The sequence below is a fragment of the Corvus cornix genome, chromosome 1 (assembly GCF_000738735.6).
Source record: "Corvus cornix cornix isolate S_Up_H32 chromosome 1, ASM73873v5, whole genome shotgun sequence".
NCBI lineage: Eukaryota > Metazoa > Chordata > Aves > Passeriformes > Corvidae > Corvus > Corvus cornix.
The window spans coordinates 9,429,699-9,457,622 of record NC_046332.1 but is presented as its reverse complement, the minus strand read 5'-3'; the positions used below and the strand labels follow the sequence as shown (position 1 = coordinate 9,457,622).

Here is a 27,924-nt window from a genome sequence, read left to right as displayed (position 1 = left end):
AGCGTGCTGTACTTGAAAAAATTTGTAAGGGTTTTTAAATGTCTTTAGCCTCAGTTCAAGGAAGTATATTCATATTTATAGTTATAGTTATATTTTTACATATATGGTAGTTTCTTAACTGATAAAATCAGTTGTATTAGACCTGTGGTCTAATACAATAAGAAAAGCATGCACATGAATGCCAAAATACTTTTTTTTCTGTACTGTGGTCAAAGAAGTCCTCTCTATGTCATATGATATAGTTTCAGCATCTGTTTTTGATGTATGAAAACGTTTCTTTCTCCAATGTCTGTCTCTTCCCTTGCTCTCTCCTCACACCTGAAGAAAAGCATTGACAGTAATTCATCTTGGTGTTCATTTTAAAAACAACAGATTTTTTTTCTTTTTGGCCTCATAGAACAAAGTTTAATTAAAAAGAGAAAAAAACCCCAGTTGAAACTACTCAGTAGATACTTGGTGCACACAATAAATGCCTCTTGTGTGCACGAAAGAGGGAGAGAACAACTGGAATGGTTTCAAAAGGCCACCACATGAATAAAGGTGTCATCAAGAAACAGCAAATCACTTTGAGTACATTACAGGAATACTTCACCTTTCTCAGAAACACTAAGCATAGGCCATTTTCAAGAACCTGCCCAGAACTTGTTAATCTTAATTATGTGCCTTAGCCTACTTGCTAGGAAGACAGAGTCTTCAGAAATGTTTGCAACTGATGGCAATCACAAAACAGGAACAACTTGCACATGAATATTTTGTAGCCTTGCAGTGTGAAAGGCTCTGATACTTTCAGTGGAAGATTAGTCTTTATTTTCAAATAGAATCAAGAAAGCTGTTATTGCTATTATTACATACACTTGCTGACTATGTGACAGCATAAAAATTGCATGGGAGTTTTATGGTATGTTGTGGCAGAAAACATAATTTTCAGCACAACGGATGAACAGTGTGTGTATCATATTACTTTGGTATGCAATTAATAGAAAACCTTGTGCTGTGTGTTTGATTTAGTGAGTTGTAATGCTTTGTAGCAGATAACTGGCTCACGAAGCCTTGCCCATGAAGTCCTGCTAGAAGTAGGTGCAGTGGTAAATCTCACTTTTGTCAATGAAACCTATTTAGGAGGAAAGATTTATGTTAAACTGCTTTGTGCTTGTAGCCCTTCTCAAAATTATAACCAGGTTTTCCTTGTTACCTGCTTTTCACATTGGAGTAGGTGTTGCTATCATAACCCCCCATTCCTGCCCCTTCCCCTCTGCTGTCTATTGTCTGTTTCCACACTCCTCCCTGCTTCATAATCGCTCACTCACACTCATTTATCACTGGCTTACTCTGTCCTGCCTACACTATCTCCCATTTTTGTCATGGTGCACTGGTACATTACAAATACAATTAAACCTTTTACGATACCGCAGCTTTTGGCTAATGCATCCCAGCTTCAAGGTTGAAAGATTTCTGATATTACCACTGATATCAGTTCTTTCCCATTTATCGGCAGTGTCCGGACTAATGCAGAAGTGTTGCATTAATTAAAGGAAGCATCCAGTAATGCTGCTGTTTTTGCCAGTCTGACACTGAATTGGAGCTTGATGCCTGCTCATGTTTTAAGAGCCATTCATCACACATGTCATCCCCAAGCAGCCAGCTGTCTGAGAAAAGCCTCATTTGCATTTCATCAGCTACACTCTCCCTCTTCTCCCTACCTTTTGTATGGAGCTTTGGCTTTTTTTAAAAGAGCATAGTCTTCAAAAGCAGCTTAGCTAAAATTAGTATTCCATTTAGAAAGATGATTTTCTTTAGTTCAGAGGTCTTAGAATTGATCTGAGTGGGAAAAAAGTGTCATACAAACATAGCCATGCAATCTGTCTGTATAAAGAAATTAATGCATTATGGGAGAAGACAAAGATTTTTATGATGATAATAGACTACACGTCTATTAGTTCTGTACATTAAGCTGTTAGAATTAATAAAACATTTCATTTATTTTGAAAGTTTCTCAAAGGGCATGGGATTTTAAAATCCCAGCAGCTCTGAATGATTCTGCATTTTGTATTTTGATTTCCTTTATTGTTAGACTGAAATTGTCTGTGTCAGGTTATATCGAAGCCATTTTAGGAGTCCAAGGAACAAGTGAAACTCTCTCAGTGTGCTCAAACCAGCTGGAGAAAAGAGAAAAAAATGAAATTATATGCTCACACTTTCATTCAGTGACTGACTTGATGAACTAATTTTTTGCTTTTGTTGCCTTACTGAATAGTGCAGAATCTGTAAGCAAACATATCTACCATACAGCAAAATGGCCAAAATGCAAATCTGTCTGAAAATATCTTTATATTTTAAACACAAATGTTGTGTACCTATAGATACATGTGTATGGTTATGTGTCTTAACTTCAATTTTTGTGCACTGTCAGGACTTGTTTAGGGAAAAAAAAAATGGTTCAAATTTGGCTCCTATGTCCCTTTAGCTAAACAGCAATTATACAGAGAGGTTGTAGTTCAACATTATGTAGTTCCCAGTCTAAAATAAGGGTATACCTGTTTCTGAACTGTTTAAGATTTCCAAATATTTTTTTCTCCTTTTCAGAAGCACTGAATATCTATTCTTCCACCCGGCAGAGGAGATGCATCACCCACAACCATTATGATTGAAGTTGTTATCTGTCACCAGTGGAGACAGACAGGGCTGTGTATGTACAATAGGTGTCTACAACTGAATCTAATTGGGGGGTTGGAACTAGATGATATTTAAAGTCCCTTCCAACCCAAACCATTCTGTGATTCTGTAATTCTAGGGGTAAGTGCTTTAGGGAGTGCTGGGCTGTGAGATGTGCCTTCCGGTTTGTCGGTCCAGAATGTACCCCCAGTCCAAACTAGCATGCAGAGGGGTATCTCAGTTCACCTGGATCTTACTCTGACTGCCTCTGGAAATGGCTGGTGTATGCATTTGGAAAGATCCTGAAGTTTTTACATAACTTGGACTAGATGCTTAACTGTTAAAGAACTCAAGATTCATTGTGTATTGTGTATGTTTTATGCTGAGCTATTGGTCAAAAACCCAATGCTTACCTGAATCTAGGTTAATATTAGCCAACAAATCCCTAACTTTATGTGTATATACTTAAGCCCTGTTCATCTTAATAAGGTTTACAAAGTGTTTTGCTGCATAGGCTGTATGGTTGAACCATTAAAAAGAAAATGTGTGTTTGAATTGGCAGTACAAATGTAACTTTTATTTATTCTGATTTTTCTTATTTTAGCTGTCCCATTTTACACTGAATTTTAAATAGTTGCTTTTAAATCCTAGCAAAACTTACTAGTTTTGGGATTACTAGTCAATGTCCAATCCCAGCAGAAGTAAAGGAAACGTAAACATTTCAGAAGTCTGACTTGTAATAATAAGTGTGCAAGGGATTCGCAGTTCAGAGCAGCTTTGTGGTGGGGTTCTCTGTGCTTTCTTGGTCACAGAGCAAATACAGGAAAGGGAATCTTGCTTCTCTCTTCTTCACAAACATGGCTTATTTAATTCTGTCTCCATGCTGACCAGTCAAGCACTGGGACCACCCTCAGGAAGCCAGAGAAGGGACTGGCAATGAAGTGAGATGTAGAGGAGGGAAGGTGTGGAAACAACCAGGATCCCATGCCATTTCTTCTTTCCAGAAGTTCCAGAGTCAGAAGGTCATGGTCATAGGTGGTGTCTCCTTTCCAGAGCTATGTTTATGATGCATTTAAGCATAGAGTTGCATCAGGGACATAGCTGTGTATGGAGATGATTTAGCTGTGTGCTTTGTCAGCCTTGGGAAAAGATCTCCACCTTAGTCAGGTGAGCACTGGACTCCGTCGCTGTTCCAAGTATAACAGCTAATTGTGCATGAGGTATGGGAATATTGTGCCTGCAATTCCAGGAGAAATTTCGACAAATTAAAAAAAAATAAAGGCAAGAAATATGTCTATACACAACTACAAGGTTTGCTCTGTTTATATTTCAGAGTGAGCAAACCGGAAAGAAGCATAGGTCTCACATATATTTTTTATAGCTTTTGATTTCTTTAAAGAATCATTTATCATTTTTAGTCAATAGGAAAAAGGACCCTCAGAGATATAATTTTTCTATGGTACATTTGGTTGCAGCCACTCCCTGTCCTATTCTTTCTTTTGTACAGTACCACAGCTGTTCTTTGTGTGACACTGTAGCTGCTCCTGCTATTTCTACCACAGACCTGGAAAAACGGCAATAGTTGGCTTAGGTTTTGTACATGGTTAAAATTTAATACATTTGTATCTGTTATTCCTTATATAGCTTCTCCACAAAGTTATTTAATATCACATTTGGGAGTGTGAAGGGCAAAAACTTGAACGTGCACTATAATACTTTAATGTTTCTTGTAATTTTTCAAATGAATGTCTTTTAAGTAGTATAGAGATAAAGATTTTTAAATAAAATTGATTTCAGTTTCCTGGTTTTAGCATATTATGGACTATCTCACCAATACCTTTAAACTAACCATGGGTACATGTACATCTTTATTGTAAAATAGTAAAAAGTATCATAGTGTCGTCTTTGGGGTTTGACACCTGTGTGAATTTAGAGCTTTTTCAGATTTTTTTTAACCAAGTCATCTCACTGGGTTAATCACTTATCTATCCCCCAAATTATACAACTTCTCCCTTGCTCTGACGTGCACTTAATTTGCTTTACACTTTACAGATTATTTTCTGCTAATATGATTAGTGGGGTTTTTTTTAGGGATTATTACCGGAATCAGATCTGGTTTTAAATTCTTTAAAAGTTGTCATCTCTCTTTTGTCCAATTTATCAGATACACAATTATAGAACCATTTTGTTTTTCAATCTCAGAGCAAAATATATATACACGCAGGCTTATCTCTATTTCCAGATGGAAAATGGGAATTATTTGTAAAAGTAATTAAGAAGGATTGATTCCTAATCAAATTAAAATACTTGGAAGCCATATTCTGTGAACCCAATTGTCATTTAAATAGCATCTGGATTGGTACCTGAATAGACTAATAGTTCTGAAGGCAAAGAAATGAATTTTGGTCCTTTATAAAGCAATGACTTATAGGCCTGAGCAAATACGTGACAGCAGCAGCATCGTATATGAAGAGTTTACAGTCCCTGTGCAGACAAAGCATAGGGGATTAGGGCCCGTCTGAGAGACAGGGTGGAGACAGCCTGGGAGGGAGAAGAATGAGCAGCAACTTCGGGAGCAATGTGTGGGGAAGCCACTTTCCATATAAAAGGGAGTCTGGAGAGGGAAGAGGGGGGTCCAGGGGGAGGGTGTCTGGCAGAGACCAGCTGGGAGGACAGTGAAGTGACCTGGACTGGGAGGAGAGGCAGACACCAGGATGTGAGCAGAAGAGAAGAATCAGGAGGAGCCACAGAACTCTTGTGGATGTCCCTGAACCCTGCAGGTTTCAGCATGAGGTGATGTTTGTCTGGAAAGTGTTCCCACTGCCTAAAAAGACAGTGCTCCCTCCTAAAGAACTGATGCAGGGCAGCAAGGGAAGGTCACATGTACTCAGGGTCCCTCACGTCATAGAGGGGTAAGAGGAAACTGTGGGTTGCCCCTGAAATGAGGAGGAACTGGTCAGAAATGCTCGTGCGTTTGCAATCCTAGAGAAATTTGCTGTGTTCCCATCCAAGCAATTTTATAGTGAGGTTTGTGGGGGGATTTCCCTGTTAAAGATCAAAGAATCAAAAGGTGTTGAAATGGCAATGGAAGGAACAACAACTGAGAGCAAGGGTGAGCCACAGGCACTGCGGTGTAGCCTGAGGCCTCTGAGATAAAGGAGGGGAAGAGAAGTGTCAAGGTCTGTGCCTGGCACCCAAAGAAGAGCATCAAGGACTTGTGGAACGAGTGCAGTAGCACTTTCTTCCTGCCTTCATACAGATTTATTTTTTTCCTCTCTCTCCAGCTTTGCCCATCCTCCATCTCTTTGACTGCTGAGGAATGAGGGTAGCCTGGACACTCAGGCAACACAGGGAAAGTATGACCGAGGGAGGCTGAGATGAGGTAAGAAAAGAACCTACACTGTGACAAGATGAACCAGGAAAATACAGCTGCCAGGAATCCTACAATCAGCTTTATGCAGCTGTTTCTTGTGCCCTACCCCGAGGGTGCTGTTTGGCCCAAATCTGCAAGCTCTTTGTATGTCGCTGTACTTACCAGCTTCTCACTTCCACCCTTCTGTTATCTTTCTCTCCTTGTATTTCCATCATCATATTTTTCTGGTTCTCCTTGATATTTATTTTTTTCTGATTCTTCAGAAAGAAGACCATAGGAGGCAGAGGTAGATAGAAACACGTAAAATTTTGCTGATTTTGGCCTAGATCAATTTCCCTTGGGTATATCCTCTTGTAAGTTTTCTTTCTAAAGAAAACTTTAGATTTCCAACTCCTGATTGTGCAATATGTAAATATAAAAGAGACTGTTGACAAAGAGGATTGGAAAGACTTAATTTATGTGAACAAAAAATTTGTGGATTAAATTGTCTTAAAAGCTTCTGCTTCTGTTTACATTTACATTTCATTCAGAATAAATTTTAGAAATTAAAACTTATATTAAACTATTAGGAATGAAACTACAACCCTGAATGATTGTCATGGAAATTTATTTTCTTCATAATTACATTTGTTTCAGTGGGAGACACAAAAATAAAAGTTGGAAAAAACCTCTTTCATTTGACAAAGCAAAACAGTTGCCATGACTGCTATAGGATAGTGGTCCAGACTGGTTAAAGCTCTGGAACAGTGAGATAATTTGCAAAGTAAAATGCATATGCAAATTAGTTGATCAAATCAGTACACTATTTTTCCATGTGTTTGAAGTGAAAGAAAGAAAGGGCAAGACAAACAGTAGCAGCATGACATAATATATGTTATTATTGTTAATGTAATTTAATAAGTGTAATAAACATGAGGAAAATGAAATCTCCAGCCCTCGCAAGGCTATGGACAGCAGCAATTTCAGTGAAAATGCAGGGTATAGCTGAGATTGTACCTGGTGCACAAGCAACTAGGGATGGCATTTACTCCATCTGACTAACATCATCGGCAGTGTTGTCATCTGGGCTTCTCTTGCAGGCAAGAGAGAGAAAACAGCTCATACAGGACAACAGCTCAGGCTGCACACGGCAGCTTGGTCCTCACAACCCTTGCTGGTTCTCAGTAGAATATTAGTAACTAGATTAATTCCAGCAACCTGGCAAATGTTAGGTGTTAATTACTGTTTGTTAGACTTTCACACCTTTATATGTAATGTCCTGGAGGTTTTTCTGGATCTTGCTATAAGGAAAACTTTCAATGAGCAGAAGGCCTATACTCATGTGACATTTCTATCTGCAATGAACAAGTCACTACTGAGATTAATTCCTTTTATTTTGAAACAAATGCCTACATTTTGTAGAAGAAAAAGCATATCTAGATTCCTAAAATTTGCTAAAATCAATTAATGTTTGGCAATATGCTCAGAAAATGATATTTTTGGTTTTATCTATACTAGGTCAAAAAGATGGCAGGTATTTATTGAAGTAGCTTTGGCTTGACTGGTATGTATGCTGAGGTATCTTATTGTGAAATTAAAATTGGTACTGGAGAGTGATCAATGGAGAACAATAAAAATGCCCATTTTGAGTAACAGACATGTTTATATTTTTATCTAGTGTCTGTTTTCCACTCCAGAAGTGGAATATGGCCAGGGAATTTTTATCTTTTGTTTGAAGACTTAAATAGCTACCTGGACATAATTAAATAAATAGTAATACTGTATTAATTTAAAAAACAGTAGACTTCCAGGTCTCCACAACTGAAAAAATGTAGTTGTTGCAATTTTTAATGAAAATCCTTCTGCTCCACTGTTTACTCAATATGTTGTATCAGGTCCTTAAAAAAGGTCTTTGGAGCTGAACTTAAAATCTCTGGAAAGCATTGTATCTGTATGGAGTTCTACAAACAGGATAAGATAATTTCTCATGCTGTGTACATGCCAAATGAATTAGCATTACTGACTGAAAAATTTTAATGGCACAAAAGGATGAGGTTCAGTTCTCCTGAGAAAACTCAGGGAAGGAAGTGGCCATCAAGCCAGACTTCATCACAGAAACAACTCTCATTAATTTTAAAAATCTGCTGACTTTTTGGAATGGTTACAGCAAATGACTTATGAAATGAAAAATTCTTTCCCAACCCAGTGAGCTTTTCAATCAATGTTCTCCATGATGTGCTGTTTGCTAGCTGTCGCAACTCAGCAATCCTAAAAATATTTAGCAATATAAATGTACATTTTAATAGCTTGCTCTGATCTCTCTTTTGATATCTGACTTTCATGATCTGCCTCCATTCATCCACAATCTCTGGTGCCATCAGCCGAAAAGTCACTTTCTCTCCAGGGTTCACCTGAAGGCGTTTGAACTACTCAGCTCCCCCCAGCCCCCACCTCAGCACTGCTCCAAATCCCCATCAGTCTCACCAAATTTTTTTTACTTTTTTTTCCTCTCTCATGAAAAATATAATAACAGTTTCTTCCTGTGCATACTCCATGCCCTGAGGAGAAGATTAAATTAAATTAAAACTTAAAAGAGGCTTTACCGATGGCTTAAATTTCTAGTTAAACTGCCTGAGCTACAAATAAGTTTTATGGAGGTTATTGTTCTTTAGCTAAAGCACCGTTACTGTAAGCCTTTGTGGCAGACAGACTAATCACTGCTGAGGGAGAGAGGGTTTGTTTACTGGCTGGCCACAATGCTCCTTGCTGACTAACTTTTCCACCTTTTTCTGACTGTTTAACTCGTTCTTTTCTCAGTGGCCAAACAAGTAAGATCTGGGAAGCCATCAGGTTCTGTCACTTCGGGGAAGGAGGGCATCTTGCACCAGGAATTAAGCTATTTGGGGCATATCCTTTACACAATTCACAGGAATCATCAGGGTCATGAAACAAGGTTTCCTATGTGTTTGCTCTGTGTTTTATTAACCGTTGCTGTTGGAGAGGTGTTTGTTTCTCAGCCAAACAATACAGGAGCCTGAACCAGCCTGGTGTAACCCCCAGCATCACAACTTCCGGTTTAGAGAAGCAGCAGGGAAGAGCAAAACCCCGTGGAGATGCTTTGAACAGGCCTGTGCTGTGCCGTGCACGAGCCTGTAGCAAAGCTGGCTGCTTCAGCAGGAATCTCTCTGCCCCTGAATGGCACAGCTCCTCATCCTGGCAGGGAGGGAGACAGCCTTGCTGGGGTGACAGCACTGCTGGGGTGACAGCCCTGTGTGCTGAGGGAGCACACAGAGCAGAGGTGAGTACTTCGGATAGAAAGGGATATTGGTGAGTTACAGCTTACATTTTCTCTTTGATTCTCTATTTCTTTTTCAGTAGTTTGTGGGATAAGCTAAGGTTCCCCAAGGCTAAGCGTGTCAGGGCCAGTCCTGTTCAATGCCTTTATTGATGATCTGGATGAGGGGATTGAATGTACCCTTCAGTAAGTTCACAGACAACACTAAGTTAGGTGAGAATGTTGATCTGCTGTAGGGTAGGAAGACTCTGCAGAGGGATCTGGACGTGCTGGATTGATGGACCAAGGCCAACAGTGTAAAGTTCAGCAAGGTCAAGTGCTGGGTCCCCCACTTGAGTCACAACAACCCAGGCAGCACTACAGGCTTGGAGAAGACTAGCTGGAAATCTGCCTAGTGGAAAAGGAGCTGGGGGTGCTGGTCAACAGCAGCTGAACACGAGCCAACAGTGCCCAGGTGGCCAAGAGGGCCAATGGCACCTGTATCAGCAATAATGTGGCAGCAGGACCAGGGCAGTGATTGTCCCCCTGTGCTGGGCACTGGTGAGGCCAAACTTCAAATCCTGTGTCCAGCTGTGGGCCCCTCACTACAAGAAAGAGGTTGAGGGGCTGGAGCATGTCCAGAGAAGGGCAACAGAGCTGGGGAAGGGTCTGGAGCACAAGTCAAGAGCAGCTGAGGGAGCTGGGGGTGCTTAGCCTGGAGAAAAGGAGGACCTTATGACTCTCCACAACTTGCTCAAAGGAGGGTCTCTTCTACCAGGAAACAAATGATAGGGCTAGGAATTGGCCTCAAGTTGTGCCAGGGGAGGTTCAGGTCAGACATCAGGAATAATTTCTTCAAAGGAAGGGTTGAAAACCACTGGAACATGCTCCCCAAGGAGGTGGTGGAGTCACCATCCCTAAAGGTGTTCAAGAAATGACTGGACATGGCACTCAGTGCCTTGGCCTGGTTGACAAGGTGATCAGTCAAAGGTTAGACTCAATGATCTTGGAGCTCTTTTCTAACAAAATGATTCTGTGATTCTGTGTGTACATTGGAGGAAGACACTGGAGGATTATGTACCTTCAACACACAAAACCTGTGGAACAAATTTTTGCTGTGTAACACAGACCGGTTTCTGGTGCTGGGGGGTCTCAGAATTTTGCACTTGAATGCTGTGTATGTAAACTTCTATCGGTCACCTTGGCTCTGGATGGTACGGGAAGACCACAGTCCTCCTTTTCTCACAAACATCAAAGGTATTTCTGCACTGATAAAAAATGAAAGCACATAGAGTTATGCCACTCTAATGAATAATAGAAATGTGTACCATTTGTGTATGTAATAAATATTACCTTTCTGTGCTAGGTAAATAAAACTGATTTTCTTGCAATGACTTACATCCTAGGCCATCATAAAAGAACATGTTAATAATAAATATGAACTGAGAAAATCTGAAGCAATAGGGATTGTCAGATAACTTTCAACAAAGTGAGCAAGCAAGATGAATTTTAAAACTTGCCCTAGTGTTTCAGTTATTCTGTGTATGAAGGATAAAATTTCGAACAATAGCTCCTTGATTGCATATCCCTGTAAGATGCATAGGAAGGTCAAAAGAGGCATGGAAAATTCAGGAATAAAAGAGCACAGAAGTTTGCACCTTTACAATTTGTTGGCACGAAACTGAAGCAGAATCCTAAAAGTCTGCACTTGCTTGTCAGTGAGAAGAGTCTGTTTGGAAGTACAGCATGTGATAATATAATCCTTGCTATTAGTACAGCATGAATGATGTTATGCTGTGGATTAAAGAGAAATGAGGAGAAACAGCAGGTTTCAGAGCTGCTGGCCGTGGCACCATCAATTACCTGTCTTGCTTAGGTCCCAGGAGGTCTGGCATTTTCCCATCTATAACTCCTTTTAGGCAACATCTCTGTGTTGGAGCTGAGAAGCATCACTGTGCTACCTGCCTGATGTGTGACAAAGTCCTTGTGCAACAAGTTAAGCTCGGTGTAAAATTATGCTGAAGGCAGCATGTGAGGCAGCACAAAATGATCTTAATGAAGTGGATTTTTTTCTCTTTTTTTGTGACAGCAATGGCCAGACGTTTTATCAAATCAAAAAAATGGCATTCAATAGACTGAGCCGGAATTTAAGCCTCACAGAATGTTTTGAGATTAATTGATTCAAACAACTGGTCTTTTTTTTCCTTTATCTTGTATATGAGCATACACAACAGCAAATACTAAATCCCCGAACTTGAACTGCTGGTTTAACCTTGTTGAAAAACACGAAACTTGATGCTGCTTACCTTTCCCTTGTTTCACAAAGGTGTTCTCTTACATAGGACACAACCTTAAAGTAAGAAAAAAGGATACCAGGTGTGGTTTGAAATGGCATCATCACATTTTAAAAGAATTTAGAGGGATATCATGTTCCAGGAGAAGAAATGTAAATCTGTCCCTGGACTTCGGATGACAGATCCCTTCCTGAGAAAAATGTCAGAGTCTATGCCAGTGATAATTTTCTCCAGAAATCTCCACTTGGTGTTTCTTTAAGTCTGGTGCTAACATTTTTTCTGTATCCTTTCCATTCTCTTTCATGATCCCTGAACTCCATGTTTCAGTCTCATCAGTCTTGCATTATGCTTACATATGTGCTACAGTAAACACATGCAGTGTTTTGTCCAAAGTCTTCCAGATTCTTGCAGTCTCGGGAGAGGAACATGAGGATGGCCTCAGGAAAGGAATCATAAATAGGTGCATATTTGCTCTTGTGACTGTATACTTTAATCTAATTGAGCATTCATGGAAAAAAAGATCTGCTTTATTACTTACCATAAATCCAAGATAATTCTATTTAATGTTCCTTTAACTGACAAAAAAGGATAAACATTGCTAACTATAAACATGACATAAATAAAATCTGGCATTCCTCCCATTCCCCACCCATTGTCCCAGCTGGCTATTTTATCATATCACTCGATATAAAATTTAACAGTATGGTATATAAATGATCCTTTTTTTTTTATTCTTTTGCATAATAATTGGATGGTTTCCAGTAATAAAGAATAGTAAAGCTACAATTTATTCCAAATCATAAACATCTTTTTTTTATATGTGTTTCTTTGTTTTTATTGTGGAGAAAACAATACAGCAGCCAACAGAGAGCTACATCAGTAGAAAGCAATAGTTGTTTGAAAAGAACTAGAGCCACTTGAATTCTCTCTGAATTTAGCTGACTTGGTGCCTTACTCCTTGGCTCAGGGAAGTAGAGGAAATGCTAAAATGGTGACACAAATTGATGTTAATAAATTAGTACGCTCATAAAAGGGGACTCCCAATTTTAGTGCTAACAGCACACCATTATATGCAGCATAATGTAGTTTAAAAGGCACACTGATAAGTGGCTGTATTCAAATCCATTTCTGTGCCCTTTTGTGTTCTTATCTACTCTGGTCCAGCAGACAATCCAGCTTTTCACTAACCTTTGGCACTCCACCATCAGCAATAATCCGTGCTCTCCTTTATATCCCTGTAGCTCCCGTAACGAGCATCACCTGTGGTATGTGACATTTGGAGCTGCAGCAGCAGCAAAAGGGACCTGCTCTGGTGCCTGCTGGTGGAAGAGGCTCCATTTCTCAGGGCCCATGGGAACCTGTCTGTGTGCCCCAAAGCAACACCAGGGAAATGGCTAAATACCCCTCATCTCCACCGAGCTGAGCCCCGGCCCCTAATCCTTGTAATTGCTGCTTGCTAAAAGGAAATCACCACACCGGGTCCTGAACTCACACAGGGTGCTTGGCCTGCCTCTGACAAAACTATAAGACAGCTTGCATTTGAGATAAATTCCTTATTTGAATCAAATAGATTACCATGGCAGAATCTCAGTTTTAAAGGACTTGATTTCCTTTAAATATTAATTTTAAGCGGGTATTTTTGCAATCATATGTATTTCTAAATTCCTCTTGTAATCATTCCTTTTGCAATCATATGTATTTTTAAATTCCTCCTCCACTGAAATTGGAGACTTTTTTCCTCTAGGAATTTATATATATTTATCAATAAATATGAGCATGAACATTCATGTGTATGTAAACAACTTTGAATTGTAGCAGCTCAGCAAGGGAATAAGTGGCCTTGTAATTTTTTCAAAATAACAGTTGATAATGAACAGCACTTTGAAAAGAATAGGTTTTATAGAGCTATAAGCAGAATACCAAAACCTAAGAAACAATAAAGCAGAATAAGAAAGCAGAAGAATAAGAAGCTGAATAAGAAAATAAGCAGAATACCAAAACCAGAAATATATACAGAAATGTCATTCCAATTGTCTGAACAGAGTGCTTTTAAATCCTTTCATTTTTTGTTTGGTGGGTTATTGTTTTGGTTTTTTTTTCAGAAGAAAATCTAGCTGAGAAGTTTAATAAATATATTTTCTTAAAGCAAAGGTCAGTTTAGCACCGTTATACTCATCTGTAAAATTAGAGACATGGTGTCAGGATTTTCAACATGGCAGCAAACATTCTTCCAAAACCACAAGCTTACCAAAATAAAAGCTTTTTGTTGCTGGACTGATATGTCGAAAGAAGTAGAATTCAAGTCAAGAAATGTCCCAGACTAAAACCAATTTCTCTAGTAGTAGAAATACAATATTACCAGGGCTATAGAACAAAACTATTCTGTCTCATAATACAATTTGCAATAGAGGAGGTAATATTATTTTCTCTTTCAGAAATTCACTGAGACAGACAGCAAAGAAATAATGTATTTTGAACTGTCAGATATGCTTACCATATTTTAGCATCTCATTTATGTATGTCTGACATCTGCTTTTGCTCTGGACTTCCCCAAAGAAATAGATGTATGGTCTCAAAATATTGCCTTTTAAAAAGAGAAAAATATTCAGTCATGCAATGAATCAGCAGATAACACAGGCAGAATATTCTGCCTCTTGAAACTGAGTGACTGACTGGTAATACTCCATAAATTGTAACCCTGCTCTGCACATCCTTTATTTTTTACTGGAGGAAGTGAACAAGTTGTCATGTTACAAGTACCACGTTAACTACTATCTATTGATTGGTCGGGTTTTTTTGGGCTTAGGGTTTTTTTTTAACTCATAGCAAGATAAGTGTATGGAGGTAAAAAACATAACAGAAGGACCACTCTGTGAACATGAAAATCTAAAATCTTTTACTAACTAAAGGAACTTGCTCCCTTACCGCTCGGAGTTCTGGACATTACTCATCAGAGAACACAAACAATAATACCAGGATTATAATGCCACCCACCAGTATTGAGGATTAGTATGGCAAAGGTTTGGTTCCCCCATACTGGTGCAAAATAATTCTGCCTAGCAGGAAAAAACAGACCTCTTTTAGCTAATGTGCTCATCTGCAAAGCAATTTATATAATTTATGTTGCTTCAGACTTTGCCCCTGGCTTGTGAGTACAGGAGTTGGGGCTCCTAATTATTTTAAAGACATTAAAAAAAAAGCTTGCTGTTAGATCACTTTGTTTTCTCATTTTTTATGACCACCTGACCGTTTTGAAAAGGTATAGGAGGGCTATAAAAACAGCCATCAAATGCAGCAGTGTTGCATTTCAAGGCCAGCCATGTTGCTATAGCACAGGGAGACATCCACGTACCACACGAATCTCAGAAAAATCTCCTGAAACGTGGGGAAAATGTGGGTTCTCTAGAAAAGAAAGGTAACAACAAAGAAAATATGTAGAGACCTGTCAAGAGTGTAGTCCTGTTGTGAGTGACTCTGGCTGTCCTGTGGTCAGTGATGTGTCTCTTAGCCTGACCAAGTTTTTTGACCAAATTTAGTGGAATACTTCAGATTTAGCTGTTCACAGGAATCAATCCAGATCACAATCAGTTGCTCCTTCACTTCCATGTGAGCAGGTGCAGCCACGAAGAAGGCATGATGGGGTGACAGTTGAAAGGAGATTCAGAGCCCCTTGATACTGGTTTCCACTTCTTGGTAAAAATTCAAGATTACGGTTTATGCGCTAACCCCTCTGTCCTTCTGAAACAGGAGAATTGGAGCTGCTCACACGTAGCAAGCCTGCAGTCACAGTTAGTCACCAAATGCTGCCTGCAGCACACGAGCAGCAGGGCTGGGTGAAGCTGGATGTCCACAGAGATCCCTGGAGAAGGACACAACTGAGGTGGGTGTGAGAGGTTTTGTACATGGGACAGGAGGCTGATTTGTAAGTCGCTAGTGGAGTTTTCTTCTCTTGTTGGTTAACTGCACAGAAATTTGTTCCTTTCACAAAGATCTACTTCCTTGGACCTTACTGATTCGTTACGAGCCTCCTTCTCATGCATGGGATTTCTTTCGTGGGAGAAGAGGACAAGAGTAGAAGGAATGGGAAATTGTTGTGTAAGCTGGGGTTGTGCAAAAATTGCAGGGTTCCAGTGCTGTTGTTACTTTAATTATTCAAATAAACAAGAGACATAAATTATCTTGACAGTGCCTGCTGGCCACCTGCCTAGCCAAATGTTGGAGAAAATATGTATGATATTCAAGGAGGAAATACAGTTGAAAATGGCATAGTACTCTTCCAGTAAGCTTTATCTGCTATTAGTGTTTAATTAGTAAAGAGATTTCTTCCTTAACTATTGAGTGGGGTTTTTAAATAGTGACTATACTAGGTAAGGATAATTAAGGGACTTTTCTGAGTATAATCTTGGCCATAGTAAAGGTAGTAGAAATGTTTCTTCTTTCCTTCCCTTGTTTTTGTGTTGAAAGAAGCAAAATAAACGAAAATATGCTTAGTAAGCTCAATGAGACTTTAGTGGAAATACTTTCATCCTTAATAAAGAAAATAATTTCATTCAGTCAAAAACAAGCTGTAGAGTTAAACTAATAGTTTTGCTACTGTTACACATTTATGTCTTTTCACCACTTCCCTGTATAAGTTGCCTCAAAATACTGAGGGGCTTTGTTAATTCTAGGAAGCCCCTACCCCCTGAACTCTTCTTTCTTGCTTACATCAACCTTTTAGTCTCATTGGTACCCTCATCCAGTATCCTTGCACAGACCAGGGAAAAGGTTCATTCTTGAAGTGCTGCTTCCTGCTGTCTTGTCCTCTCTCAGCTCACAAAGCTGGCTGCTCGCCATACACAGTAAACAACAAGATGACCTGCAGCAGCAGTAGGCTTGTGTTGAGTTGAATAGCCTGACACGTGGTGATGGTTTTTGGCCAAATTAGCAGTGGCATGTCTTCTGGAAAGGGGGAAATCCTGTATTTTTATTATGAATATCAATAAAGAACTTTGCCTGCTTATCTTAACAATGTTGAAATGAGAAAAACAACAAGGCCAGGGTAGAGGAGAGAACCTTTAAGTGGAAATACTTTAGAGACTTAAATTATTTCCATTTCTAGACTTAGCTGTGAGCATATATTTTCTTATTAGAGATGCATGGGAGCAAAAATAAGCTGAGGTGGTTTTAGAATAAGCTGCCCAGAAGTAAATAGCTTTTGAATCTCTGTTTTTAAATATTAAAATTCCTCTCAGTTGTATTTGAAGTGTTTAATGAGAGAGAAAAAAAATGTAGTCTATTTCAATCTTTTCCCCAGCTGAGCTACAAATTTGCTTACAAACTTATTGTTATCATGAAGTTAATAATCACAGTGACAGCAGAGAACAGTTGGAGTGTGTGAGGCTTTCGTTTCTGCTGGGTTCAGAATCCTGCTAATGACTCCGATTCGCTCTTTCCTTCCCTCCTCTTCTGGAGCTGTGTCAGATGCCCACCACCTCTCAGAGCACATTAAACCTAATGTGGGATTCGAGAGCGTGCAGAGTGCTGCCCAATGTCAGAGCTCTCTGGCAGAGGAGTTGTTTGAATTAATATCACACATTAATTCTTAGGTGGAATTAAAATAAAAGTTAGAAAAAGAGAGGAAGAGAGCCTGACTGATTTCTTCCCAAGGGCTTTGGCAGCTCAGCGTCTGCACGCAGCCGTCAGACACGGCAGGTGCCTGACAGCAAGGGGAGCAGGAGAGAGCAGGAGTCAGGACTTCTGACTCTGAGAAATCTCTGATCACACTTGGTTCCACAACACGTGATCAAAATTATTTCGTGAAAACCCATAAACAAGTTGGAAAGTAAAAGAAAGGCTGGCTGGAGCCAAGCTGACCCCCTTCAATCACCTAGTAAAGTATACATGACTTGTATTCAAAAAGTTTCAGTCAACCCTGTAGCTGCTAGACCTTCCATATCACAAGTGAGAATTTTTAGTGATGAAGAAATATCTATGGTCTTTCATGTATGAAATGGAAATACTGCTTATTGAAATAAAAAGCAACCAACAACCGTGCAACCAATAAAAACATCCTGAGGTGTTCATGAATACAGCAGATATTTTTCCTCAGTTAGGGAAAATGTTGTTATAACATTCAAGTGAATGTCCTCTTTGTCTCATTCAGGAGCCAGCTCAGCTGATAGCGTACTAAAATTAAAACCTTTTTCCAGGATTATGACAGTAAATACAGCAGTTAGGAGCAGACTAAAGGTGCTTCCAACCCAGTATCTGGCTTCTAACAGGGTCAAATTAGGAGTGCTTTGGGAAAGGTCTTAAGAAACGGAAAACACGGGGTAATTTTTTCTCCAATATAGTCTCCAAATTCTGTAATTGGTCATTCATTTGCAAGTAAACTGTAGTTTGTGATTTGATGAACCAGAAGTTCAATTACATCACTGCATTTTATAGGTATTCATGGAGCTTTCTTTTATTTGATCTCATTTCTTTTTTACTCATTCATATTCTAAGCAGATTTAAAAAATGCTACTGCAATGAGTAACATCATCTAATTATAGCATGAGCAGTACTTTCTTTCACTGACTTCCCTCTCAATCTCATATTACAAACATGAATGTTTTCTTCTTTACTTTATCCAAGCCATTCATGATTTTGCGGCTGTTTGATTGTATTTTATTATTGTATTATAGTTGTTTTAGTTTATATTATATTATCTCATGCATGTTCTTTCATTTATCTCATTTCTAAACTGTAGGGTTATAGTTGACCTCAGTTCCCCTATAGAAAAGAAAGCATGACAGCCATTCTTTCTGCCCCTTCCCTGTACCTGGTCTTGCACTAAAATGTAGATTTTGAAATGGCATGACCAGGTTTGCACATGCCAGTCAGAACATGGACAGTCTTTGCTAGAAGAGGTGCAGTTTTACAAGGGAGTCCAATCCATTGTAGAAAATACGTTCTCAGACTATTATCCTGATTTGACTATGGCAAATAGATGATAGCAGGAGGGGATGAGGCATCAGCTGAAGACAAATCCTTCAATTTTTTGTTATTATTGCTTGATTTTACAACCTTAGTAATAATGTTCTAACACCTATTTTCATACCAGAAGGAATTGTGACTTTTACAAAATGTGATGATTCACCAGAAGAGAAGTGTAATAAGAGGCTTAATGATCAGATTTTAAAAGCACTATTTCAGATCAATTCAACAAAAGTAAATATTCTGAATTTGGGGGTTAAAAAAAAATGTAAGATGAGTAAGTTCCAACTGGAAGACAAATTTCAATTCTGCAGAAATTTAATTTCTCTGAAATTCTGAAGATTCATGTTGAATATGAACATTTATCTTGAATACATACAAAAGTATGATAAACTTGTCAAATCCACTATTCAGAAGTCAGGAAACAAAAAAGCCAAGATTGTGACTTGGTCCCTCTGCTATATATTTAGTAATATACTAATCTGTAATTGCATGAACATGTAAATTATGTCCATAGGATCCTTTCTTTATTCAGTGTACAAAATTAACAGCACTCCCTTACTGATTCAATATTTTGTTTCATCTTCCATCGTCAATACAAGGTCATAGGCTTTACTTAACTGCAGTCCATTAAAACTCTGCTCCAAAGCAAAAATTATTAATTCCTGAAGAGCTTTTCTCTCCTATCACCATTCTAATGTTTTAGTGTTTTAGACACATTAATGAATGTATCTTGCCTGTGCAGTCACTGAGGGATGTTGGGAGCTGGCTCACAGAGATAAAAGTTTAAAGTGTGCTCTCACTTTGGGGTTAAACTTCACATTTATAACTGGCTTTTGAGAGTGCTTAATGCTATTTTGGGTGTTAAAGCAAGAAAAATGTGGATTCAGCTGCAACTGTAGGGCTCAGTTCCATCTCCAAGAAGAAATGTCCAGCTAATCCTGGTCAACTGCTTGCCTAGGGCATGCAGGCAGGGCATGCACATCCTGGACAGGGCATTTCTCTCCACCCTGAACATGAAATTCACTTTGTCTCCCTGGCAAAAGGTTTATAGAAAAGTTGTTGATGCACTCCCAGAACAGGAGTTGTCCTCTGAGAACTTTGTTTCTGCTCTGCAAGGCTCAACATTCAACGTATTTTAGTTAAGTGAAGTCACACTTGCATTTACAAAAGTTATTTATTTGTGTAAATTGCTGTTGAATTGCAGAGGAAAAGCAAAAGAGATATCCAGTAAAATTGAAATCCAGTAATCAGTAAACCCCTTTCTAGCTATCATAAAACTGCTCTAAAAAACTGCAGATATCATTGGTGTTCAAAGAACCTTCACCAAGTTTTTCAGCTGGGTGAAGTATTATGTATCTTGCTGTAGAAATGGAAGAGATCTTTTCTATGAGAATTCAACTAGAATGGGAAAAACTCAATTTTGTTGGTTAAAGTTCAGCAAAATTACATGCTACTCAACAGGTATTACCATGGAAAATGAGAAAAAGCTTGAGCAGTGAGCAGTATTAACATGCTTAGCAATGAAAAATCATTGGAGTTCCGTGTGACTTTCTCTGGATGACGAACTTGATTTCCTGTGAAAAGTGTCCTATTGCAGCATTTAATTCAAACAAAGAGCTTCCGTATTTTCTGCCCCCTCCAGGCGTTAGAATGTGCCCTTGAATTTTTATGTTGTGTATTATGTAAATTTATTTGCTTATGGTTATATTTACGTCCTTATATTCTGTCTGAATCATCTAAATTACAAGCTGTAATTAATTCACTATTACTGCATTATGTGCTGAAAACATACATAAATAATGAATATATTTTGGATGTGTCTTGTTTGTTTTAAGCATTTCACCCAAGCCTTCAGAATTTCCTCAGGCCATCACTTGTGCTTTTGCTTCTTGCCAAGAAAATGTAATATTTAATAGTAGTATTCTTTTTTTTACTACATTTGTTGCTGAGTTTTATGTTAGAAACTATGAGAGCTTTAGCACAGGAGTTGTTGATTTATTGGATTTGAATTTGAACACTGACTTACATTAAAACAGAAATGTTTTAATCAATTGCTCTAGAATTTCACAGGTAAATTTCAGAGTCATCTAACTTTCACAGAAATTAACCATGAACTAACTCAACTCACTTCCAAACATTTCAAATTACAAACATGGGCATAAATTAGGCTATGGCACACCTACTATAGCCTTTACTCCTGTAAAAACACCAGGACTCAAGCAGAAAAGATCTTCCCCTCCTGCAGTTGTTGGTCACCCCTCTCAATCAGGTTTCAACAAGCATGGCCACGATGAGTGCAAACCCCCCACACTGTGTTTTACACTCTCCAGTGTAGGGCTGTCTGGTTTTCCACCAGCAGAGAATTCCCCTGGCTTTCCTGCCCACCACATTATCCTGCTGCTTTGTTCGCTCTATTGTTTTTTCCTGCAGAGTGATGCATTGCTGTATCTTCTCTTGCTGCAGCTGAAGTAGAGCCATCCATCATCCCAATCACTGGAACTAAGGACCTTATGGACTGGGAGTAAATTATGTAGCTTTGGGGAGGGAGAGAGGAAAAGAGCAAGAGTTTTTTTGTGTTTGGGCTGTGGGTTTTGTTTTGTTTATTTTCTCTCCCTGAACCTGCTTTTTTGTATTACTGTTTCCTTTTACGTTATAATTCTGCCTTGCTTAGGATCATGATAAGGTAAATGCAGCAGAAGTAGTTTCATTATTTCCAGAATATAAGTTTAATCAATACAAATGCAGTTAGCAGCTCCATAGCTGACTCGACTGTTGCTTGGGCCTGAATTTGAGTTTCATTTGTGTCTTTCCTTTCAACTTTAATGTAATGCAGATGCAGACTTCACTAAAATAAATGCCCAGTAAACCATAAAATAATGCTGTATAGGTGTTGAGTCCAATTTGCTGTTACAAGCAAGCTCCTCTTCCCATTCAGATAAAATAAAATCCAAGAGAGGCTCCTGGTTTTAATTTTAAAGGCTACAAATTATTGAAACCTGAAACTTTGCCCTCAATCTAAGTCATATCTTGGCACTTAAAATTAAGTCTTAAATCTAACTCATAAACTAAACCAGAGCCCAAAATCTCAGCAGTATATCCTAGCTAACTAGGACCACTGAAAACAAAGGAGATGATTAGGCCTAATTTTCACTCCTATTCCTGAGTATTCCCGAGTGTCTCTTCCTTTTGCAGCCTTACAATATCTCTGGCCTTTCACTTCAAACTTCTGGCTTCACATCCCTCTCTCCACCTTGTCATCTCCCTGACAGGAGAAATGAAAAGTACTTCTTACCCTTCAAAATTTTTCAATGCCTTAAAGGGATTTTTTCCAATTTGAATTAAGCTTCAAGTTTATACCAATTAAATTGCTTATAAGGATCCAAGGGACAGAGCTACATAGAGCACTGTAAGGTCTGGGTATTGAAGTGAGGATTTTTACTTCTAGCAAGGCCACACTAGGTTTGATATCCCAGTTACTCTTCAGATTGGCTCTTGATGTTCAGTACATGTCTGAAATGATGGAACAAAGGAATAACGAAACTGCAGTTTAATGATAGAAGCACCTTGTTTTTCATAGCCTTTTCATGGAAATTGTGTAAAAATAAATTTGAGCAAGCTTTGTTAGTATACTTAATGAAACAATCAAAGATGCTCCTATAATCTCTTTGATAATTAACTGACAAGTCTTAATGTCATCGTCTATTCAGAGAACAATGAAATATCCTTTCTAGTGTTTCAAAGTAAAATGAATTTGCTCTGCATTTGGTAAACTTAGTTAGAATATCTGTTTCAAAATATGCTCAGAGGAGTTTCTTGTAAGTCCATCAGCTTTCATCTAAACCTTTCAGGAGAGACTGTACAAGGAGCTGCCCTGCTATCACAGGTGATTTAAGCTTAGGTCCATCTGGGAAAAATTTGACTGGAAAATCACCTTCTCTGTGCCTTTAAGTCTGTTTTGTTGTGGGATGAGGCTGAGGAACTGGGTGCTGGTGGGCCATGAGGCAATCACGCCTCCATACTGAAGCTTTGGCATAACGTGTGAGGAATCATCTGTGCATCTGGTTGCACACCAAGTGCTGGCATATTTACCTGAGAATTTACTTTCTTCTTTGTGGAAGGAAGTACATTTCTCTGGGGCTTTGTACAGCTTATAAAATGAACAGTACCATGAAATTGGCATTAGTTTCTTCTTTGCTAGAGTATGAGTAAAAACTATGTGCATGATGTCAAGAGGTTTTTTTTAATTCTCCTATAAAACTAAGATCTTTAGGTGGGTAAAACCTTTTTTCCCAGCTGTGATATTTTACACTTTTACTCAAATTCACTCTGGTTGACAGAACATAATGAGCCATGTTTGCTCCAGCCAAGGAATGCTACAGATATACTCAGACCCACAGAATGTGACCTAATACCTCTGTGAAGTTGTACCTAGCTCCAAGGCCATGTCTAAGGATAGAGTATTGCTTCAAGGAATAAAACCAAGTACATCTACTTCTGTGATGGGTGTCATGCCTGTTGCTGATTCCTGAAAGAGAAGCTGGTAAAATGAGATTGTGCCTCTTCAATGTGTACAAGTTCTAGTCTAGATGCAGTATGCCTACCATTGGAGAGGTGGCAGATACCTGTGGGGTTATAATGAAAAGTGATGGAGAATTTCACACAGTGGCCATCAATGTGTGTTAATTACCCACATGTATATAGTAGACCAAATTATATGCCGTCAGTTAATTTCTCATATTAAGCCAAAAATATTTACTCTAAACTAAATTACTTAGAATTTATTTTTGTTAACGTCAATTCATGGGTGTAATTTCCAGAGAGAAATCCCTGAAGTCATTTCACACCCCCCACTGAACAGTCATCAGACTGTTTTGCTGATATTCTGGGCTAGATTTGGTGGTAAAAGCTGCCATGAAACACAGTTCATGTCATTCACTGGATTCACAAGTCATCACATTTCCTCTTCAGTTGTCAAAGGCCGATATTTCCATTTCCTCACCTTGTTCCTTGATGTCAGAAATGAAATTTGTTGTTTTACACTGATTGTTGGGCCCATATTTCTTTTTTTTACTTAATAAGAGTGGTTTGGTTTTTGTTGGTTTCTTTGGTTTTGTTTTGGTTTTTGCGTGGTTTTTTCCTGACAATGTGTTTGTTTTGAATATTCATTTCTTTGCAGAATCTTGCAAATATACTTTTTACTGAAAACAGAATAATTACATCTCTTTCTGTTCCAGCTCTGCTGTTCTTGGACTCATTCTGTTTCTGAATTGACCTGACATATTCTTAGCTAAGTAAGGAATTCTAATGTGCTTCATTTGAAATCCACATGAAGAAGGAAAAAGTTTTAAAAGTATAAGGAAGAGTAAAATACTGATCCCTATAGGATAATCACTTTCAAAACAGAGGGAACATCATCATAGTTAGTCTTTTTCTTCTGGAAATCATTTTGCTTGAGAGAACAAAAGGATAAGGAGAAACAAGAGCTATTTAGCTTTATTTCTTTGTTTTCACACTGGTTTTCAGCCATTGTTCCCACAATGTTCCAGTTCCATAATCAGTACTCAATTATTACTCTTTCTGGTTTGGATTTATGTTTTCTATGTTCTTATGTGCTTTACAGTAAATTGTCCTGTGACACTCATTTTCCCCTTAAAGTGTCAGCTCCTGGGGTCAGGTTATTGTGTGAAACACACAAATGCATGAAACTTTTTTTTCCCTTTCTTTTCCTTTTTTTTTCCTTTCCTCTTTTTAAAGCAACTTTATCATCTCTCCCAGGTTGTTCTAAAAAGCTTTAAAATGGTGAAGTTTCATGCTCCCAGGACTCAAACTCAACATTTTCAGATTTTAAGACCCAAACCATAATTTGGGGACCTATGAGTACCTTAAAATTTTTAAAACCTGGCACCTCTCTTGTCATCTACTGCATGTCTCTTTTGCCCATGAATGGCTGAATGGTAGAAGTTGTCATCATCATCATCAGTACCAAAATAAAGGGGTTATTATGCCATTTCTGGTTTCAGGTGTGGCCATAAACACAGAGGAGGACTGGGGAACTTGAGGTACCCTCTTGAGTGAATTTCTGTTGGCTCAGCTGGAAGCTCCTGCAAGAATTCGGGAAAATAATCTTTTTATCCACATCTAAAAAGACATTTTTATGGTGTGAGTAACTAAGGTGTCTTCACATACCCTGTCTGGAATTTGGGCCAAGGGGAAGCCAGGTAAAGGGATAATCTTGCCAGTGTGTGGAAAAAGAAAAAAGAGATATATTTATTATATATGTCAACTATTCTTTATTATTATTTCTATTTTTATTTTAGATCTGCCACCAGTTCAAATTTTCATATTTTGCTTATATGAAATTCTGACAAGACTCCTTTGTGACAGATGTATTTTGGTATTGACTAGAATTTCTTGTTTGCACCTTTTTTTCTGAATACAGAATAAAATCAACATTTTAAGCCATAAATAGAAGAAAAGCACTCTGATAATGCTCAGCTGGAAGAAGTGAGGGAGTAGAATGGTTTTTATGAGGAAGTGTTCAGGTAAATGAATACCTTGTGCTTCTCTGTTGCATTTAATGTCTAGACAGGGAGAACATACCAGTAGATATTTTTTATGTCTTTTTTTTTTTCTCTCCTAAAGCATATAGGTGTGTTTAGACCATGCAGACCCTTCTTTTGATCTCTGCTGCCTACAGAAACCTCACTGTTTTAGCTTCTGGTGCCTCATAAACTTTAACGCTTCCAACTTCAAATGTCTCCATTTCACTCCTCCTTCCCCCAGCAAGGATGGCACTTCTTTAATCCTTTTAAATATGGGGAGCTGAGGTTGGATTTTAACATCCTTGATTCCCAGAAACAAAAAAGAACAGCCTGGAGGGAAGAATCCCGGCTTAGATTATTTTGTCTTAAATACAAACAGAACGAATGAATGGTATAGCACTAGGGACACACCTTTGGTTTGCCTCTCTCCATCCAGCAGCTGTCTTCAATATGAACAGCAACAATTTCAGCAGTAGTTTACAGCTCCCAAAAATTCTCAAGAGTGAACAGAAACTGACTTTTCTTATAAGTCACAGATAGACACTAGGCTGCTGGACAAAAGTCCGGGGAAAGCTGATCTGGGATGAAGAGAGGAACATGCAGGGAGGAGAGGGGCTCAGAGACTGAGTCTTGCTGCTGTGTCACTGATGTGGGACTAGGGAAGAACCCTGGAGGCAGTGATCCAGCTGCTGCAATGGGTTCCTCCCTGGAAGCATGGATCCTCTGTCCTTCAGCTGCTGCTACCCACGCAGCTCTGGGTGACAGGGCAGTGCACGTTGCACTGTTCCAGAGTAGTTTTACTGGCTTAAGCATTGCCTGTTTTGCCTTTCACACAGCTGGCTTGAACAGTTTAGTAGGGAAATTGTTTTGTGGATGCATCAGGACCACATGGAGCAATTCCCATATTCACACAGCATCTCTGGGACAACTCCAGCCATTGTTCAAGGCAACTTCATATTAGGAGATGTTTAATGTCTTTTAGCTCTTTTTAATGTGATTTGGCATGAGAAAACAACTGAGACAGGGTGCCATCAGCCAGTTCACTGCACCAGGGTTTGGAAATCTTGGCTATGTGGCACCTTTTGTCTCACACATGCACCTCCCAGCTTTGGTGAGCTCTGCCTGACCTGGCTCCTTTCACCCTCTGGACGGTGCCACAGCTTCTGCTTCCCAAGCTGAAGTGGGCAACAGGACTCTGGTGTATTGGCTGGTGGCCCTGGGACCCCTTGGGGCTGCAGCTGAGCTCAGACCATGCCTTACCAGGTTTCTAAGCCCGTGCCTCATTGTCCTCACTGGGAAAGAGTAAGTATTCAATTGGCTCATGTAGTTACAGCGTGTTGTGCAGTTTACAGACTGTAATTTCTATTTGTTTGTGCCCGGTGTGACGTCCAGCTCTGGCTGGCTGTTATTTTGCCTACAATGGCAGATCTGAAGAGGGCTCAAGAGCCAGGTGCTCATCTGGGATAGATCAGCATTGATGTGTTTACATCAATGAAATGTTACTGTTTCAACATAGCTACAACATAACCCCTTTCTGAAAGTGTTTGTTCTAGGTAGAACCCATGGTGGTAATCACAGCATAGCTGTGCCTTGTTACTCACGAAGTGTCTTGCTTGCATTTATTACAGCCTTTCCACGTCCCACTCCCTGCTCCTGCTGTTTGGCTGTCGTTATTTATACAGCTCAGGAATGTTTTTCAACAAAACTTGTCTTTCTGAAACATTCATTTAGGCTTGCCTGAGTTTTATGAGACTGACTTGGAAATGCTGAATAAAATTCTGACTTGCAAGGCTGTCTGGACCTCTACTAAACCTACAGGGCATTGTGGATGAGAAGTGACAGCTTCTAAGATGAACTTTCTCTAAATAAGGTGTTTAATCCTCCTAAGAAAACCCTTACAAATCCAAAATGGTTATGTATTTCCTTAAACTGTTTGATCTATAAGCTTTTCTGGGTTCTTGTTCTCTGCAGGAAAGGGTTTGCCTCACATGTATTTACACTTTCATTTTTTCGCTCATGTTTCCTTGAATTTTTCACAGTAATGGCTTTGAAATTTGTGAAGATAACTAACTGTTGAGAGGTCTAACTACATATTCAGGGACTAAAGTACATGTAAAGTACATGTTATTTAAAAGTTTGATTGTTTGCTAGAGAAGAGTGCTTTTTTCCCCTCTGAATTAATTAATTCTTTCAAGTAGCTGTGCAGGCAGGAAGGCCTTTCCCTGACTGAACTGCAGTTTAGGCTTTTTAATAATTTTGGCACGAGAATAGGTGAAGTGTAAATGCTTTATTGGTTTGACTGCTCTGTCTGCAATTTTATGCCCAAAATACGTTATCCAAAGTATTTTTTTCTTCTGAAAACTATGAATAGGCTGATCTGTAACACCCTATCCTGTAAAAGGAGCAGTGAGATGAACTCGCAGCCCAGAGAAACTTCTAGTTCCAGCAAGATAGTGCAGATCAGCTCAAGCTGGCCTGCTTTGCAGCGCCTGGAATATTTCTGGGGGGGGTCTCTGCTTGCCTTGATGAGAGGCAGAGGCTCCCCAGGATGCTGATGTTCAAAACAAAGCGGTGGTGGCATGGCACGGTGCTGCACAAAGGGCACCCACCTGCGCAGTGAAGAGTGCTGCGCTGATTTGTGACTGCTGGTGAGTGATGCAGCCCCACATCGCTCTGTATCAGCACTGCTCAGCTTTCCATCTGAATGAGGGTAGGAAAAAAGCCCCAATCCCATACCCACCCCTGCCCCTTTCCCCAGATAAAATGTTACTTTTTATACTTTCAGGAGTCCCTGTTTTGAAGCAATACCCCACTGTGCCCAAGTTGCCTGCCCTCTGTACACACAGC

The 27,924-nt window shown here is 39.2% G+C and overlaps 1 long non-coding RNA gene across 1 annotated transcript; it reads left to right on the top strand.

Moving 5' to 3' along the window:
* Positions 1 to 7,386: 7,386 nt before the first annotated feature.
* LOC109144566 lies at positions 7,387 to 25,125 on the top strand. Its single transcript, XR_002045411.2, has 3 exons — positions 7,387 to 9,302; positions 15,320 to 15,452; positions 24,556 to 25,125. It is a non-coding gene; the product is annotated as an uncharacterized LOC109144566 (long non-coding RNA).
* Positions 25,126 to 27,924: the final 2,799 nt, after the last annotated feature.